This window comes from Quercus suber, unplaced genomic scaffold (assembly GCF_002906115.3).
Source record: "Quercus suber isolate HL8 unplaced genomic scaffold, Cork oak 2.0 scaffold_34, whole genome shotgun sequence".
Lineage (NCBI taxonomy): Eukaryota > Viridiplantae > Streptophyta > Magnoliopsida > Fagales > Fagaceae > Quercus > Quercus suber.
In genome coordinates, this window is record NW_027069499.1 from 1,882,186 (window position 1) to 1,888,185 (window position 6,000).

Sequence of the window (6,000 nt, forward strand, 5' to 3'; positions counted from 1 at the left end):
GAAGAAAAAAAGAGAATATTGCATTTTATTATTTAAAATATATAAAGGGACATTAAAAAATAAAAACTTATCATTGAGTTTAGAATTTTCTTGGAGGCACCAATGAAGCGCTAACGTATGAGAGTGTGAAGTAAGGAAGAGTGGGATTGAACATTGTGTTTGAACCTGACCTTGGTCTGAGAAATCCGTAAGGAGGAGGAGAGGGTAGTGTGTGGATCTAGTTGGTAGAGGTTGAGAGAGGAGGAGACATGGGATGACGATATGGAATTAGGAGGAGATGATGTTTTACTTTTATAGTCTTTCTCGTTAGACTCCTTGGTTCTGGTTGTGAAATTAGAAGAGCTCTAGACTCTATTGAGATCATCCATAAAAGTGTGCAAGTGAGATGTTCTTGCTTAGGCCAATGAGTATTATCATTGTGGTTTTCTTGGCTTCCGTATTAAATGTTAATGCATCATTTATTTGGGCACAAAAATTAGAAAATTTAAAAAAGATACATGACATAAAATTAGAGTTCAATTTATAATCTCCATAAAAGTGTGCAGGTAAGATGTTCTTGCTTAGGTTAATGAGCATTATTATTGTGGTTTTCTTGACTTTTGTATTAAATGTTAATGCATCATTTATTTGGGCACAAAAATTAAAAAATTTAGATAAGATACATGACACAAAATTGGAGTTAAATTTATAATTTAATTAGATTTCTTTTTTGAGTTTTGGTTAGGACAAGTGGCGCAAAATTGAGAATCTAATTGAAATCTAATTGGATTTTCTCTCTGCTTCACCTATCTATATATATATAGATAGGTGAAGCAGAGAGAAACTCAAATAGAATTCTAAATTAGAGTTTCAATTTTGTGCCATGTGTCATTCCAATTGTTCAATTAGAATTTGAAATTGAAGTCCAATTTTACTATACACGTGTACAAAGAAAATAATCAGAAGAATATAATATAATTTTGGGTTGTTTTCGAGAGAACCATTACTTTGATTCATTGTTTTTATTTATTTTTACGTAGGTTCATTGTTCTCTTGGTTCAAACTTCAAAGTCCTAGGGAACTATAACAGGAAGCCAAATATGGAAAGTGGCCTTGGGAATTGAAAATAAATTTCAAAAAATTAATTAAAAATTAAAAATGAAAGAATATTGCAAGAGATGCACCACTTGGAAAATTGAATTCCAATTAAAATTCATTGGACTTGGTAATGAGATGAGATGAAATTAATAACACATTATACACTCATGCTTTGGGAATTGGTAGTACTAATCTAAATCCATTGGACTTGCTTCGTGATTATACAACTATGAAGGATGTATAAAAATACGCACAAATCCATCTCTCTATAAAAAGAGATTTGAGAGAATTTCTTTTATCGGCCATGCAACTTCAAAGGTTTTTTCTTCATACAAATGCCCATCATGTTATAAAATAACCCATCGTAAAACTACAAAATGAGTACAACTCTGAGGGTTTTTTTTTAAAAAAATTTTTTTAAGCTACGAAAATTTCAATCACCAATAGAGATTGAAGATTCAAAAGCGTGAATGGATCTTTTGGATAAACATCATCACCAAGGTTTATCTTTCTATGTAATATTTTCATTTTGTTTTGATTCCCTTAATTGATATAGTGATGGGTTTGTGTGTATGTGCATACATTGAATCAATATTAACATTTTTTGAAATCCTTTGGTCCTTGCTTGATGATTGACTTCTCTTGTAGATATCAATCTTGCACAAAGATGGCTTTCAACCTATTTGGTGTGACCTTATTGAAAACAATATTTAGCACATGGGAAGAATATCCAATGTCAACCTTGTGAATTCTTAAACCTATTAATTAGTCTCCTTTATGGCAAACACCTCTCTCTTAGTAGCTTCATGGCTGCCAATTTAGTTTCATATTACTCTATTTTGGCTTATAGTTGTGCTCTTTTAAACATTTTTTTACTTAAGTTTGATTGATGTGCCAAATGTCTCTAAAGTTTTATTTACTTAAGAACCAATTAATTGTATGGGCTTAATTGCCCTTTAATTACCCTTTCAATATACGCATGACTATGATTGTAACTTGTATACTATATCAATCTATTGTGGTTCAACTCGCTTTCTTTTATACATATATATATATATATATACTACTAAGTTATGTTAATAATTTTATGGTTAATAATATGAATTTAGACTTAATTGAGCCTTTTAAACATGAATAAACTCATGATTAATAATATATCCATTCCCATGCGGTAGCATGGGTTACATACTAGTTAATGATAATTGATTGAGAAAATGAACTGGGGGAACTATCCATCACATTTAAGAACACTAGCTTATAACTTCATGCATATGCATAGATATACTTTAAAATACATAATAAGATGTATAGTATAATTTATATATATATATATATAATATAATTTAAATACTATTGATAGTCATTCTTATATTTTGTTAACTTTTTAAAAAGTCTTGTAAGAATATTATTAAGTATAAAATATAAACTGTCCATATTTATTTATTTATTTATTCTTAATTTTTGTTATTTTGAAGCACACTTTTTTTTTTTTTTATGATTCATTTATTCTAGATTCTTTGATTTTTGTACTCAATAACTCACTTAAATGAATATTTATGATGTGGTCCCACATTTGATAATTAGGAAATAAAACCCTCTCTAAAAATAAATAATTTAGGACACATGACGTAAAATTGGACTCTAATTTGAAATTCTAATTGTACTTTTTCTAAGTTTTGCCTATTAATATATATATATATATATATATATATAGATTAGTATCCGTTCTCTCAAATGCCATATGTAGGTATATTTTAGCATCAAAGCCCCAAAAGTGATCATTACCCAGTCTCTCAATTGTAAATTTTTTTACAATTGTGCTACAGTACCATCATAAATTTATGATGGTACTATAGCACAATTGTAAAAGATTATATTATATTTTAATCCAAAATATTAGCCTTTTCTCTCTCTTCACACGGTCTCTCATCCTGTCTCTCTCTCTCTCTCGCCAAAGCTCATAAGCCTCATTGCACCAAGCCTTTCTCTTTCTCTCCAAATGCCTCTGCCAATTTACCCATCTCACCCATCTCCAAATGCCTCTGTATTTACTCATCTCATAAATTACTCTTTCTCTTCCCATCTCACTAAACCCCGCCGATGATGGGCTTAACCTCACCGATTATTGGATTTTGAGTATTTATTAGAAGTTTATGATTGCTTTTTATTTGCCTTTTAATGGATTTTTGTTTAAGTGTTTAATTTAGTTGTTGGAGTTTTTTGATTTTAAGATTGAGTTTTTGCTTAATGGGTTGATGGGTTTTTGTTTAAATGTTTAATTTAGTGGTAGCTTGTTTGAGTTTTGGTAGCTTTTTTAGGGTTTGTTCGTAGTGGTGGTGGTGGTGGCAGCAAGTGGTTGTGATGCGAATCTCAATCGACACACTTTGAGATCCAAAAAATAATATTGAAATACTTGCCCAAGGAAGCTAAAATTCAGATTTTGATAGAAACTCTGACCCAACGTTTATAAATGAAACGCGAACCAAAGGTATAAGTAACAGACCTCGACTCAATGATTATAACAGAATCACGAACCAAAGGTATAAAATTTAAACACCACAAGGAAGAATCCCAGATAAGTTCATAGTTCTTGAAGAACCAAGAGAAGAAGCAAAAGCTCACGTTTTTCTGATTTTTATTCAAGACCTCTCTATTACAATGGGTGCATGCTATTTATAAGACATGATTGAAAATAGGAAAAAATATATAAAAAAACGTATTAAATAATAGAAGCCTAAATTATGGTTGATTTGGTTTGAAATTAGTAGTTCCAAAATAGGAAAATAGCTAAAAGCATACTAAATAATAGAAGCCTAAAACTAAGGTGGATTTGGTTTGAAATTAGCAGGTCCGAAATAGGAAAAATAGTTATTAATTGGTATGGAGTTGCAAAGTCAATCAGTCATTAATCCACACCATAAATCACACCCAATTAAGACAGATCAGCCCTTTCTGCTTGGATTAAATTTATTACGCCTTCATTTTCTTTTGGGCCAAGCTTGGAATGTCTTGTGTTAAAATCAACCAAAATCTCTTGAATTAACCTATTAAGTGCTTCTTTGATCTTCTTGGATCTTGCCCTAGTAATAGGCCCAACTGGAATATGCAATAGATCCTTTAATGCTTGTTGATTCTCATCAATCCCCCTCTCTTCAAAAGGATTCATCCTCGAATCGTCACCTACATCAAAAGGAGAAAGATCAGAAACATTAAATGTAGAACTAATGTTATACTTACCTAGAAGATCCAACTTATATGCATTATCATTGATTTTCGCAAGGACTTGAAATGGACCATCCTCTCTAGGATGTAGCTTGGACCGCCTACGGGCTAAAAATCTTTCCTTTCTCATATGCACCTAAACCTAATCACCCAGTTCAAAGAGTACCTGTCGACGGCCCTTATTGGCTTTGGTTGCATATTGCTCTTTATATATGTATATATGTGTGTGTGTGTGTATATATGTTGCTGTACGCTTTCATGGAGTTTTTTCACCATCTCAGCCTTCTTTTGACCATCCAAACTAGTCATTTCATTAACTAGCAAAGACAACAAATCCTAAGGAGTTAGTGGATTAAAACCATAAACAATCTCAATTTGTGAAAATTTAGTAGTAGAATGAACACTTTGATTATATGCAAACTCAATGAATGGCAAACAATCCTAGTGAGGCAAGAGGGAGATTTAAAACATACATACATATACTATGCTGAAAACATGAACTAGTGATTTTCATGGCATATCCCTTACCTCGATCAGCAGTTGTGTACCAAGAATCTTAAGTAGTGTATGGACCTTCCCTATGCTCTTATGCTCCTAGAAATAAATAATAAGAGCTAATTAACACTTAACTTTTCATTTAACTCCAAGTTAACTAGCTGTTTTTAGCCCGTACTAAACCCCACATAATATGTTCCAAGCATCCCAAATGCATATAGAACATCCAAAGTGCAATACAATCAATTATACAAAGCTCATTGGCCGCTTTCATGTTCAACATATTAATTTAAACTATCAATTTCATATATCCTAAAGGAGAATTCCCTCAAATTAGAAGGTGAATACAAGTGAATTCGGTAACTAAGGGAATATAGCCATAATGGTTCCTATTCTCATGTACAAATGCAATATAAATTATTCATATGGACCAACTTCTTAAGGAACTAAGGTATATAGGAAGAAAGTACTAAATTCTGTTTCTTTCTTTTAGAGCCTACCAAACCTATTTGACATTCCTTGATATTCATATACCATGCCACGGCCTTATGTACAATCCTAACATTATCAACTCAAGCAATATGTGCTGTGCAATACCAAGGAAATAAACCAATTATTGTTATGATTAGTATGAAATCCACACAAGGTCCATCCTTACAAAGAAAATTAATCTTCACACATATAACTTAAACAAAGCTCATCAACTTAGCCCTAATTAAAGAAAATACATAACTGAAAAATCTATTGTGAAACCTAAGAATTTTAAGGTTGGAAGCAAATAATCCTACTATTTTCTTACCGAAACTAAAATTCTTGGAAGGGCTTGAGCTAAATCACCTTACCTTGAAGATTTTATGGTGAGTAATCAAGGAAAATAGAGGAATTTCTCCTTTGATATTGCTGGAACCGAAGTATGAGAGCTTGTGTTTCTAGTTCTTCCTTAATAGGAATGAGAGCAAAATAATGTGAAAATTTTTGGTTTGTTTAACCGGCTAGGAGATTAGTGGGGTGGGGTTAGGTGGTTACTAATGGCATTGCCACATGTCTCACATGCATGGCAAGCAAGGTAAGCGTCCTAACAAGATTGGTCCAAGTATTGGTCTATGCACAAACTTGCTTCTTGGAGGTGCAAAGATTTGTGTACAATCCTTGCTTAATTTCATTAAAAAGGCATGTAAGTTTTCTTCAAAGCTTTTTGTTTTTTTT

The 6,000-nt window shown here is 31.8% G+C and overlaps 1 long non-coding RNA gene across 2 annotated transcripts; it reads right to left on the minus strand.

Annotated features, from left to right (window-relative positions):
• Positions 1–3,681: 3,681 nt before the first annotated feature.
• Positions 3,682–5,794, minus strand: LOC111996559 (uncharacterized). Of its 2 annotated transcripts, none has more exons than XR_010627918.1 (3): positions 5,632–5,794; positions 4,828–4,893; positions 3,682–4,257 (listed from the first exon to the last, which is right to left on the minus strand). It is a non-coding gene; the product is annotated as an uncharacterized LOC111996559 (long non-coding RNA). The 2 variants fall into 2 exon arrangements; XR_002881261.2 differs by having other exon boundaries at positions 5,637–5,789.
• Between the last annotated feature and the right edge of the window lie 206 nt (positions 5,795–6,000).